Raw genomic sequence first — 14,758 nt, forward strand, 5'->3', positions numbered from 1 at the left:
AATAGATACATCACTAAAAATAGTAATCCACTGGGATATGGGTATGATATGCAGTTTATCTGGAATAAAGTGATGTTTGGACAAATGGGGACTTTTGATACAACCTTCATTTCATTGTCAGAGAGTGATTGTTGTAACATGACAGCAATATTAATGTTGCTGGCTCACTTACTTCATTTAAAATATTAAATTTTAAAATTGGTGTACCAAGCTACTGATTAAGAATTACTTTCTACACCCCACATTAAGAGTTTCACAGTTTCATACAATACAAGGAAACAAGCACAAGTGTTCAATACTGCAACAGGGGCCTTCAGCCATTAGTAATAGTAAGCCAATTTATAAAACCATTAGTGACACTTTTCCTGCAGATAAAAACAGTCAAAATTATCTGGCAGCAATTAATCTTAATGGCTGTGTGCAGTAAACAGCAATGGGCTAATTCCAGCTCTGTCAGCCCCATCAAACAAGCCCACATTAGGCAGCCTTTCACTGATCCATTAAGCATATTCAGAGCAGCAACAAATCCAGTGCTGAAGGCATGTGCACTAAACATTACTACAGTGATCTTCTGAAGCCATCATTATCTCTTAAATAGCACTTCCCCCATGTATCATCATTATGCTGTACATTAGAAATACTTTGATTAAACTTCCCTAATCCATAACAGACAGCTGCAAACAATTTATGCTCTTAATCTTCACAGAGAACACCACAGATATATTGGAATAAAAGGGAAAAGTGTTTCCTTTTGAAATGTATTTTAGACTGTATGGGACGATGACCTTCTTGACAAGTGCTTGTTATAAGAATTCAAAACTGAATCCTGACAATGGATTTCCACAGGTTGAAGAGGAAAAAAAATGTGTTCAACTCACAGTTTGACAAGATCTGATCCACGTTTGACAATGAAACGTGTGAACCTTTTCGGGCATTATGTTTTAGCAGCTACTGAGAGAGAGAGAAAGAGAGAAGCAAGAATCGTAGCTGCTCAAAGGTTTTAAATCGCAAGCTGGAGGTTCCGGGGCAAACTTTGTAATCACAATAATGGCAACATATTTTGACACTATAGTTACTGCACTAGATGAATTTCGTTTGCAGTTGCTCTTTGTGGGAAAAAAAAAAAACAAGCCAGGAAAGAGATTGTCAGACAGCAAATTGATAAACACTTCCATGAAAAAAATGAATGTGGTGTCTCAATGAAAGTGCAGCATTGGTACTGATTCCTATGTGCTTTTTACACACTAAAAGCAAACAAGTTACGACTTAAAAGTAATGGACTTTTCACACTGTGAGACTTACCGTCATTCTGCCTCCAACCGCAGAGCTATAGACAAGGTAAGATTCATAGCCTCCTGTCTAGAATGCACTGTTTATGGAAAAAAAGAAATCTTGGGAGCTCCCAAAAGGTTCAACCACTAAAGGCACTTACCCAGAGCACAGAATGAGCCCTGTGGTCAGGAAGTCAGTGATTCAAGCCGGGGATATGTCTTCGGTCATCTGACACAAAACTCCTTCAAGCAGTAGCTTGCGTTCATTCAAGCACTACTGGAGTAGGGTGGGGTGGGCATACTCTGATTCCTATACAATGTCATCCCTGGGGATGTGCCCAGCACCTGCAAACTTTCAGTGATGTCAGTGAGAGATGTACTATTTCTTCAGACAGCAAAAGCTTGTCCTTTAGGTCACTATGGAGTTCTTATAGTAAAACTGGAAGAAACATTTTACCCGGTACTCAGAGAACCTAAAATGACAACTATATAGGTCGTGTGTTCTCTATGACTTTGAAATGAAAATATTTTTTTCCAAGAATCCAACTTACTGTGTGCCAAATGTCACTTCCCAGGCACACTGGGCTGCAGGACCTACAGGGTGAAATGCAACCATGCAGTATTTATAATACAGTATCTTGTATTAGAGCTCCAGAAGCTTAGGAAAAAAATCGGTTATACTTGAAACACCTCAATGCACCATTATGAACCTGTACAGGTTCCCAGTGATGCCAGTGGGAGATTGTTCAGCATTTTGGTAAACTTTTCAGACTTGCTTTTCCATTTGAAAGGAGAGAATTATGAAACAGGCAATCCCAGTATACAGTACAGTATATACCAGATTTAAAGATATCCAAAAGTATTTATGGCTCCTAGAACTTCCACACGTCTCTTGAGACCTTCTTAAAAACTGCATGAAACCATTCCTAAACCTTAACTACAATGGAACAAGTAATAGGTTTATTCCCTGCTGAAAAAAGAAGAAAGAAAACACAACGTTTCGGCTGTGGAGCCTTCTTCAGGCGTCCTCACACCTGAAGAAGGCTCACCTCACACCTCGCACCTGAAGAAGGCTCCACGGCCGAAACATTGTGTTTTCTTTCTTCTCTTTTCAGCATGGAATAAACCTATTACTTGTTCCATTGCAGCCTAAGCATGCTGACGCAGCTGCCCACCTGAACTACCTTAACTACAGTGTTACACTGCACACTCTACAATGTAGTCTACATAAGAGCCCTAAATATTTAGGTAACATAATGTTTTGAAACATTTATTTTCATTTTGAATTCACATAATTCAAGTAAAGGATGCAAGGTGGTGCGGTGGTTAGCATTGCTGCATCTAAGCACTGGGACCCTGGATGCAATTCTGGACCTGGGTGCTATCTGCCCCCATCTTGTATTTTCCCCCTGTTTTTGCGTGGGTTTCCTCTTGATGCTCCGGTGTTCTCCCACAGTCCAAAGACATGCTGGTACAGTAGGTTAATTGGCTTCTCGGAATATTGGACCTGGTGTGAGTGTTTTGTTTTGTGTCTGTATCTGCTCTGTGATGGACTGTTGTCCCATCCATGGTGTATCCTGCTTTGCACCTGCTGCTTGTCAGGATAGGCCCCGGCTCCCCCTGTGATGCTGTATTGGAAAAAGCGATTGGAAAATAGATAATCCAAATAAAATATTGCCTTCTGTTCTATATAAAACATATACTGTATGGCATGTAAGGAAAAAGCCTTTATTAATCCCTAAAAATCTTAACTGATAAACAAATCAAAGGGAAGCAAAATATTTTAAATTGAATTGCAGTATTAACTTAAGTATTGGTATACAATCTACTACACATAAGTATATATTCCTTTAATTTCTTTGTTTTCCCCAATTAACAGCCTGTGTGTCCCCCTTTACTATCTTTTGGAGATAATGCTGTTGATAACCAACATGCATCTGGATTTGTGAACAGGGGATTGCCATCTGTTGTTGTATATTAGTATACCTAGAAAACACTCTCAAATCTCAAATTAAAGACTGTTGACTGTTGTCCATATATATCGTATCAAAGATGCAAACACAACAAGGCTATTTTTAGCAAGTAAAATAACTGTTTTATTAAAGGTCTACTTTAATATTGATTTGATTTGTTACTGATTTGATTTGTCATGACACTTTGAAGTAGTAATTCATATTTGCTAACCTGTTACACATATTCAAAGCTAAAAACAAAAAGAAGAGTAAATAAATAAATCATATAAAAGAAAAATGGAAAAGTCATAATTGTATACTGTAAGTATTTTGCTGTCATAAACCTAAATTAATTTAGGTGCACAGAATTACCTTAATGAGATGTGTAATTAGTGGAGAAGTGAATTTCATGGAAAGATTCAACAAAAAAGAGCAAGGGGCATTCAAAACAACTTATGTATGTCATGCTCACCCCTGATGGAGAGCTGTGGAGCAAAGTAAAAAGTACCATGGCAGCCCACCATGCCTCTATTCACCTGCCCGTCAATCAATTACCATGGTTACATAATCAGACAGGACGTCGGCTCCAGCTGTATCTACACCTGCTTTCTTAGGAATAGACTAATCCCCTTCTCCAAGCAACCTGGGATAGCTTGGGCAAATCGGCCAAGAAGGATGGGCAAAATGTCCACCAAGCCAATGTGCAAAGTTGGTAGACTTACCCAAAAAGACTGGTGGCTATAATCGGTAACGAACCTGCTTCTGTCAAACGTTCAGTTCAAGTGTCTGAATACCTATGCAAGTCAACGCATATTTTTTTCTGTTTAGTTTTGGCTAACATATACCGTAAGGTATCTTGCCCTTAAAAAGGCTTGAGATTGAGATTGAGCACTATTTGCAGTTTCCTCCATTGCAAATGTAACTGTATATAAGTCTCTGTTCTCTGAATATAAAATACATTGATCTGACCAACTGAAACCTTAAGCAAATGGTAAGCACTACAATACAGATGTAAAATATACCCTATAAACTTTTTTTCAGATAGGTCGACATTACTATTTTATCCTAAGAAACAGGATCACAAATCATAGGTCCACTTCAGTATAAGCTCTGGTGAAGTGTATAAAATTCCACGCGCAACAGGTTACGTGTTGAATAGGGTTGAACAGTAATCATTGTCTCATATCACAAGTACAGTAGCAGGGTTCAAAGACTTTTCAATAGTTGTGTGTGCATAAATGTAGCAAAATATTCTGTGTCGTAATGTTTCATATGTGATTTTTTTTCTACAATTGTGTACTGAGTTATGAACTGATACATACACATTAAAATAATTACGACTCTCTGGAACATCTCTACATTACATAATTCATGTGTATATGCGTACATGCGCACATAAATTCACTGTATTTGACATATATAATTTATGCATCACCAGGCCGGTTTATGGACATTTTTAAAAATGAAAAACCATTTCATTGAGCTCTAAGGTGATTTCAAGTGTACAAACAATGATTATCAATTTAATATTATTATTTCTTTGCTCAGCTGCAGATGCCCTTTTCTAGAGCGTGTAATGATGCATTATAAGTTTATATGAGGTGTAAGGAGGATGGAATCAATAAATTATTAACATTACAATAAGACAAACATTTGGTTAGAAGTGCAATGCAAGTGCTGCACAAAAACAAGCCATAAAATATTTAAAAAGATTATCAGTCTTATGTTAAACATACATATACAAAGTATTAAAACACTCACATTTTAAATAACGGCAGTTTATTATTTAGCTCAAACAGATGCACTATTGTACAAATACACATGCCTTGACCAAACATGCTGCCTTGTAAAAATTCTATTAACTTTGATACTTTATATCTGACACTTTGACCATATCCAGCAATTGAACATAATGGACCAATGTGAGTGCTTTAGGGTAAGGTCACAGATTAGTGCATGCAAAGTATCTCCAGTTCAATTACCAGTGGTGTGGCTAATAATATAAAACAACACAGAACTGACAAGCATCATTCTAAGCACAGGTTTGCACCTTATCTAAATCTAAAGAAAGCAAAACCAGTTATATGTACAGTAAAATGTCATTCATCTGTTCCAATATCTGTAAAACGTGTCAGTTTAGAAAAAAGGTTTGTGCCTTGCCACTAGACAGATAACAGTGGTTCTTGTGTTTTTATTAGCATTGTTTCACAATATTATTTTTTTGTTGTGACTATTTCTCCTAGAGCATTCATTTCAGAATTTAAAATCTACTATGTCTAAAACATTACACTGTATAACCTATGCAAAGGAGTTTTCATGGAGATCGGCCACAGCAGATGAAGAATGAATTGATGCTAAACACTCATATTGGCAGCCATTTGAAAAGGAATATATTTCTGTAATCAGAATACAATTTACCTGAAGCTGTTTTAAAAATCATAACTGAAATTACTAATTGAAAATTTAGACACTGTGGAAAAAATGAACTGAAAGTAGTTGTGACAGACTAAATAGTCATTTGAAATATTAGATGGTTTGAATTGAAATTTAGTTCTAAATTCCACGTTCCTACTTTTTAAATAATTATAGTGTGTTTAACACTAACATAAATTATGAAAATCTTTACCAAACATTAAAACATACTTAGGGTAGAGAAGAGAATATAATATACATACAGTACCTCAATGAGCAACCTGTCAGTAATTCGCTGATACTTTATCAATTGGCTTACAGCTGCAATCAATGTATCTAAAAGAGCCCATTTAATGCTCGCATAGTCTTTGAAAGCCGAATGTGGTCAGGGAACAGGAAACCACTGGAGTAATTAGAAAGGTATACTGTAGTGCTTGTAATGGTAGAAGGCTGTTTGTATTATTACCCAACACATCATTAAGGATACAATTGTTATTTAATGTGGCACAATCATCTTTCTGATCTTCATCGAATCCACTTAAGTAATTACAGACTTCTTAGTTCATTGGCTCTGGGAGCAGACTGGTTGGAATGTGCTGTGTTTAATGAAATGTAAGCTCTGGTCTTTACAACTTCTTGGGATAGCTTTCATTTCTGACATCCTTATAAACTGACACCATATGGATGTGAAATGCCTTTTGAAGCTGTGAACATGGAGAAGGTGGAAGCAAATTTTATCAGGCTTTTAGAAAGGTAACGATGACAGAAATAATTTGTCATTTGGCATAATTTATGATGCAGGTAGGCAGTCAAAAAATTGGGGACTGATTGTCTTAAGGTCAATATCCCACTGCTCACCTCAGTCAGGTGTCAATTTATAAAATATATTCATACAGAAATAAACATTCAATACATTTTATATGAAGACACATATTAATAATGTATTTACTCAAACAAAATGAAAAAAGTGTTATACGTGAAATGTAATTTACTGACCAGTTACTTTGGTGCAATGTTCAGCTGAGACAAGACACCTTTTGCAGTACAAAGAGCCCTAATTCTGAGCTTCAGTTAATGAATGCTGTCCTTCCATAACCATCTGGGAATTTTGTCTAAATCCAAAACACAAAATTGTGGAATCAGAAGAGGTTCTACTTGTCTGATAATTCAGGTAATCGGATAATCCACTCACATACAGTAAGAGCTCCAGTCAGATTCCTTTCTGGCCTTTCTGGTAAAATGAATGCCTTAATTTTGCATTAAGCTGTTGTCACAACTCAGGCAGAGCTTGTAGCTTTATTTTTCTGAAGAAAATCTTCCACATTTCATTACTACAAAGAAAGTATATGTTTCCTTGAAATGGCAGTGAATCTTGTAGAATTCATACTTGCCTTGAAAGACACCACGTCAATATTACATGTTCTAAAAAACATGATATTTTAGATGAGAAAAATGTGTATGTGATGTATAGTTTGGTGCACATCAGCTAAAATTATAATCACATCAGTATTTGGATGGTAGCTGCAACAATAGACAAAGTATAAATTAAAGGCTTACAGAGAACAAAAATAAAAATAAAAAGCCAGTACAAGGTTCAGTAGTGTGTAGGCAGTCTGGAAGTAAGAAGGCCAAGGGTTGTAGAAGTATTAAGAATGAATCACCCTCTCACCTCCCAGTGGCCATGGGTAGGCGATCTTACTGTGGAAGGGTTGGTGCATAGTGCCAACATTTTAAGTACTTGTCCTGTAAATCCTTTAGTTAAGATTTCATTGCTACCTATGTTGTAATTATGAAGATAAACATTTGAAAACAAAAGATGATAACATAAATATCAGATAAACAACAGTATATGTAGTATTTATCACGAGTATGGCTATGAATTCTACTTAGTATAACCATACTTTATACTAATGTTGGTAGTGCTAGTAGCACAAAGGTATGGAGATTGAAATCCACCTGGTCAACTTGATGACTATAGAACTCCTGAGGAAAGTCAGCATTTATTCTGAAAAGGGTCATCTACAGTATTTTGTCAGAGTCCTTTGAATAAGCAACAGCTGTCTAGTATAAATATCTATTCTTAAGATTTCAGTAAGCTTTCTACAGGATTCCCCATAAAAGGTTAATTCTTAATTTGTTGGTGGTAGGTATCCAAGGTAATTAATGCGTGTTTCATATAAATAAATTGTTATTAGATTGATTAGCCCATGCAAAAAGAATGTTGGAAATTAGGGTTATGTAATTTGTGAAGTATCACAGAGATACTGCTGTCCCTAATTTTTATCAATGATCCAAATTTTCTTATACTGTATATAGTAGTCAAGCTCTCAGATGATATCAAAATAGAGGGATGAACAAACACTGCAGAAACTACAAAGGAAATTCAAAAAGCCTAAGACTAAACTCAAAACTGTAGGAGATGTAACATAAGAAATGGAAAAAAAAACAATCAATGAAAAAGACAAAGTGGTATCTACAGTATGGTTTCATTCATTTCCATCTTGTAAACAGAATGGGGAAGCAATAAAAATGGCAAACAATGTTAGGATATATACAGTAGTTAGTATGGTATAGTCTAAATATATTATTTAATTTAAAATGATGTTGAGATTGGACAAAGCACTAATGAAACCTCATTTGTAACATTATGCATTGTTTGCTTACCAACACATTTTTTTTTTCTGCTCTGGAATCAAAAAAGAAGAGAGATACAGTCCCAAGCAACCAATGCATCCCAGAACAAGGACATCATAAAAATATTCATCATTCATTGCTGTAAGCATAGTTGTTGTTTCTAAAAAGACCCCCACTTGTGAGGACGAGGGCTAATATTATTTTCACAATTCTCTGAAACCCACTTTAAAAACCTTGTCAAGTTCTAACTCGACACAGTGATTTCAAAATCTACCTGACACATCCTGCCCACTGTATAGAACTGCCACTTAAATTTTTACTTTATTGCATAACAAAATGTCTTATTTCAATTTGAGGTCAAGTACTGGCAATAGATAAACATACAAGCTAATTCACATTTCTGGTCACTTCTGAAGTCTGCAATCATGAAAATTATTATTATTGAGTAGAACTGGACCCAACAACAGTGCATGAGAGATGGAATCTGTGTCAGTCAGCAGTAATTTACATAATAATGGGTTCCTAGTGTTCATCAGCACCTTTTGTTTGCTCAGTGTTCACAGCAACAGTAAACTGTCAAAATGTCATCCCCCTCCAATCCTATACCACACATAAACTGTAAACAAGGACATTGGAAGATGGTCTCTAATTATGGCTGTGGTGTGGCAGGAGGATGAAAGAACAGTTATAAACAACACCTTCTGGTGGCTTTATCAATAAATAGAGTGTAATTTATTTTTTTCCTTTTACAGAGTTGTTATGTGGTTATAACATGAGGAAAAAAATGTCCTTCCCCAGTATGGTTGTAATAAATACCCTCTCTTCTTAAAATTAACATTTTAATTGTTTCATTCTCTTATATTCATCCCACATGTGTTTGTTTTGAGCAAGTGTGAATGTCCACGTAAACGAATGAGGGTGGTAGTTGTTGAGAGTGTTGTACATACAGTAGTTAGAGATAGAGGAAGATACAGTAGGAGGACCCATAGAGCAGGATTAATAAAACACAAAGAACTGACTTTCAGACATGAGGTAGTGGGCTTTAACAAGAAGACCTGACACTATTGAGCTTGCCACAGCAGGAGCCTGGCTGGTATTGCTTAGTCCCCAAGAGGAGACCGCTAGAACAGTAAAGCAGCACCCAGGAGAGAGACCATTTGTTCCATGTGGCACTTGGCAACCTAAATTCATTACTTTGTAAGACTTGTGAGTTCTTTCCCTAGTGCAGTGCCTCGTATCCCTATAGTCACAGAACTTACTTTAGTTATACCACCTTGCGCTATAGAGTAAGGGTTCTATCTGTGTTTTTTTTAGGTTGCCAGGTTTATTTTAATTTTAAATTTGAGTACATTATTTTTTATATTACAGTGGATTTTAAACTCTGCATTGTAGTGGTAAATTTATCTTTCTTTTTTTAAAATTTTATCTTAAGTAACAGTGTTACAAATTGAAAACTTAGTTTTATAAAGTTTTTTCCATTCTATTTGAATAGTCAAAACATGTGTTCTATCTATAAAGCCATTAAATTGAGCATTTTGATTTAATTATGAACAAGGATTCATTGTTAACAAAGCACATTTCCCCCTCTATGCAAATCTCATACAGAGTTTATAGACAACTGCTACTGACAAATAATACAGTAGAATATCTGTGATACCTTATGGACGCAGTGAAACACAAACATAAAACAATACAACAATGAAATAGGAAATGAAAGGTCTCAATATTATTTTTGAGAACTTAAAATGTTTATGTTTTCCAAAACAACATAGAAAAACTTTATTAAAGCCAAAAACGTTAAGCTTCTGTTTGTACTTTAAACAACGCTTCTGGAATCTACATCTCTTGGCAGTCGTTTTCCAAACAATATTTTCCACTCCTGCAAAACTCCAGGCTCCCATCTCGTAATTAACTTTCACGTCTTTTAGCATCAAAGAGATTATCACACACCTTTTCGTTTGCCCTCTTCACTGGATCTCATTACAGAAACATCAAAATAATCCGTGTGCCATGTCAAACCACATTGATGGCCAAAGATGCCCTTCTTGAACTGCACTGCAGTTAAAAACATGCACAAATTAACAAAAAAAACTTATATCAATGACTGTTCAATTACTGTATTTGAAACTAGGGAAATATGCTATTTGAAATTGTGGAATAAAGAAAGACCAGCTCTTCAAAAAGGATTCTGAAAAGAAATACATACAATGTTCTAATGTTCTATGCTTGGAAGTCCTATAGCTAATAAGGGCTGAGCCGATTATCTGTAGATGGTTAATACAAAACATCTAATGATAACCAAATTTATGCAGTGTCTTTCCATCCCTATAAGATGCATATTTTGATGTGAAAACATAAGAAATGTTGCAGGAGGAGGCCATTAGGCCCTTTAGATCACTTGGTTCTTATTGTTAGAGCTCCATTAATTTAGACATGGTTCTCATCCTAGTTCTAATGCTATGCCTCCTAATGGTACCTGCTGATATCCCCTCAGGTTTACTTTTCACATTAAGACTCTTAAGCAGTGTCTTACACTGCAGCCCAGTGTAAACCAACACTTACACAGCATGAAAAAGAAAGATGTACAATACATTAACACACATGCCATTTCACATACTGTAATATACAGTATGTTAAATAATGTAAGGATCCAATTTTAGGTATGTATTGAAAACTTATTACTAATTATGACTAAACAGCTCATTAATAACTATGATAAAGCCTATGTAAGTTATGCATTAATCATGCGATTCTAATTAGTGTAAAATTTAAAATCATGTTACAAACCCACTATGCATGTCTAACACATGACTAAGGTGCCAACACATCACTACACTAATTAGTTAGCAATTATCTTTAATACCTTCTCCCCAAAACCATCTTAATTATGTTTAATACCTTCTCCCCAAAACCATCTTCTTATTGTCATGATATTCATGAGCAATTCAACAGAATTCCATGATGTATTTCAAAAACATTTTTGAAAGCTATTTTTAACTGATGTTTTAAATCAAGTTTTTATTTGAAAATATCTAGATACATAAATTGCTATGAAAAGGAAACCACTCTTCATGTGTGGGTACCTGGTCTAAACAATGCGATTTAAAGACATTCTGTAACAATAAGAAAATTGCCAGGTGGCTAACTCTGACATGTAAGGCTTTTGAAGGCCAATAAACAAAAAAAAAAAAAAAAATAAATTGTTCTGAGGCGAGGCCACAGATCTAAATAGAACTTCTAAAAAAAGCTGTTTTCCTGCATCTGATTATAAACATCACCACCTTTTATCAATACTAGGAGTACAGACACTGAATGAAAGTATTAGAGCCAGAGAACTCCAGGGTATTAGGTTGGAGATAATGAAAATGTGTTAGAATGGTGTCTTATTAACTGGATTAAGAGAGTGTATGCACCGAGGAAGATGTGAGCACACTCCTCTCTGGTTTCTTACTGAATTAAAACTGTTTTGTCTGAACTGGCTTCTGTCTCAACAGGGGCATGTGCTTGTAAATAGTTGGTGAACGGGAGTTGTGTTGAAGCCATCCATCTTTCAAATGGTTTGACAGGTACTGTTTGAAAGGAAAATGGAAGTGCAGAGAGAGCAAATCTCCGGTGAGCTACCTACCTGTTCAAACAGGAATAATTTTTGTAAAGCAGTTTCCAGAGCCCACACATCAAGATGAAGAGTGAGTATATACTCACTGGCCTAGTGGTTTTGAAATGACCCTTACTGCCTTATCTGCAAAAGTGCACCACAAAAAAAAAACACCCCTTACACATCTAAACACAAGATTAGTGCATATATTGTTCAAACATGCTCTATCAAACAAAAGATTGTTCAATATTATTGTAGGGCACTTTTGTTTCAACAGCATTGTTAGTATGTTTTTCAGAAAAGGATACCTAACACTAGAACAAGTAATGTGCACGAGTACACATTGCCTTATAGTAGGATATACATTATCGGATATTCTACTTTTCATTGAAAGTGAATTCAATTTTTATTTTTATTTCCAAAGCTTGAAGGAATTAATCTGGATACAACACTTGTTTTAATGACTGCACTGCTCAGCAGCACTCATTAAGTTAGGAAATAACGAAACAAAATATTTAACTAATGATTTGAATAACTTTATTTGTGTTGTTGTTTTTAGATTCACTAAAACTAGTTATACTGACAACTTTTGTCCACTCCGCCTCATTTCTATTCAAAGTTAGAGTGCATTTCTAAATGAATGAAAATGAGTATTAATATCCTTTAGTATAACACAACTCTTTTTATCACCCGATACCACCTTGTACAGAGAATGGCTGTAGAAAATGAAAATTACTATTTACTGAAGCTTGCAGTACTCCTTTTGTGATCATGTATTTCTTTTTGCCAGGCATTGTCTATATACTTTCCATAAGGTTGATGGCTGTCACATAAATTCATTAGAAAATAGGTTTCTTTATATCCAGTGGAATTAAGGGCACATTTTCCTCCTTAAAGTATATATTTTCCTCTAGGTATTGAGTGCTCATCTCTTTCAAACCTCTGTAAGTTTCCATAAAGGTTTTCAAGCTTGCTATGAAAAACTCTGTCACCACAGTCATGACCTGTAGGCATACTGCATGCCCTTAGAAAATTGTCTTTTTTTCAGAACATATGTAAATCCTTCAATACTAGGCCTTCTAATAATATATATTAATAGAAATTGTCTGAACTGGCTTCAATTTCTAAATTTTAGAAAAAAAGATAAATCCCTTCACTTTAAACTTCAATGTTCTCAAAAAAAACTTAATAAAAGACAATAGTAGGCATTTATTTAAGTAAATAAGACACAAACATAGCACCAAGAAATGTGGAGGGGACAGCATACTGTAGTACAGTAGGAACATAAAGTACTTAAAACTGCAACTAGTTAGCAGCTGCCACTATGACCTTTTACTGCATCCATGGCAACAAAGCTAAAGATGGAGTTCCGTTTCATTATTCGCACACCCACAACGTTAAGCCTGTGAATCCCTCTGCAATTTAATGGTTGAAATCAGAAAGCAGATCTGTGTTCATTGGACCAGTGCCGACATCCTCTCAGCTAATGAGTGTAATCAACATTTTCATGCCAAGGAACCAGTGCGCAACACAATAATATGGCATGCAGAAATATTTACCCAAAACACAGAAAGAAATGGTCAAAGGCAGCTAAAGTGGTCACTGTGATGCAATGACTCCTTTCTATTGATTTCTTTTCTTGTGAGGCAGGCTATTACGTTCAATGCCATGTCATTAAAATGGAGTCTTCTAATAGCTATTAAATATGAGTGTGAAGAAACATTGAAGCAAAAATGGAGCAGATCTATAACAAATCTATATCCAACTAGTTTGGCCTTGTACGTTATACAGAGCCTGGTGCAGGTGCTCATAGAGAAGGCTGTATTTGTATTAGGAGAACTCGAATATTGAGGTCAATGGAACAATTTAAAATGTTCTGGAATGTATGTTAGCAAAACACATTGCTAACTATCAATTTACCACTTTATATTTTCTAAAACTTTACTGGTGGAATTAGGTACAGTATCTTCATAACAGATTTAGTGCAGAAGTAATTTAATTTTTCTCAAGAAATACCATACTTTATTTTGTCTTTTCTTTTCAATCTGGATTTATATGGCTACATATTGTATGATTTTTAAGTTAACATAGATCTTTTTCATACCCTAAATAACTTTTGTATAGTTTAAGTAGAAACAAAACCACATAGTAATTGAATAAATATCACAGAAAGTTGGGCTAGTTGTTTTTAAAGGTTGCAAGCAACTAAATCCTTGATGTGTATTTACTAAAACTAAATGAAAAGTTAAATCTTGGAAAAAAGGCAACACATTTTTTGTTCTTATCAGAGGGTGGGATATTATAAAGTGTATGTCAAAATGAATACTTGTAGAAGCAGAGCTGCTATACTTTACAACATAAACTTTTGATAAAAAGTTATGAACAGTATTTTCTATTATATGTACAGTAACATTCTGAAACTGTGATATACTGTAACACATGTCAATAGTTCAGCATAGTTACTCCACATTTTATTGTGACTTTGAAATTCCTCTGTACTAGTACAACACAAGCATGTAAAGCAACAAACCTCAAAATCTCTCGAACACACAGAATCTGTACAAAGCTGTAAGTCATTTAATTGATTGCTCATTTTGTGAAGAGGAGATTCTGCAGGAGATGGTTTACAATGTTCAAGTGATGAAAAACACACCCACACACACCCCCTACACACACAAACAACAAGTGCTCATCTCAGCACAAACTGTGGATGGATTTGTGTGGAGATAAAATGTTTTTAGTTATGTCACCTGAAAATAAGGGCATTCGAAAGACTACGCCAACAGAATACAGAAGTAAATATTGTACTTTAGTTTGATTGCAAAGTTTTATTTTCTCTTTACTCTGTGTTCATGGTTTCTGATATACAAATCACAGATAGTTCCAAAGTTGGC

The sequence above is a fragment of the Atractosteus spatula genome, chromosome 4, assembly GCF_055471065.1.
Source record: "Atractosteus spatula isolate fAtrSpa1 chromosome 4, fAtrSpa1.hap1, whole genome shotgun sequence".
NCBI classification, from domain to species: Eukaryota; Metazoa; Chordata; class Actinopteri; order Semionotiformes; family Lepisosteidae; genus Atractosteus; species Atractosteus spatula.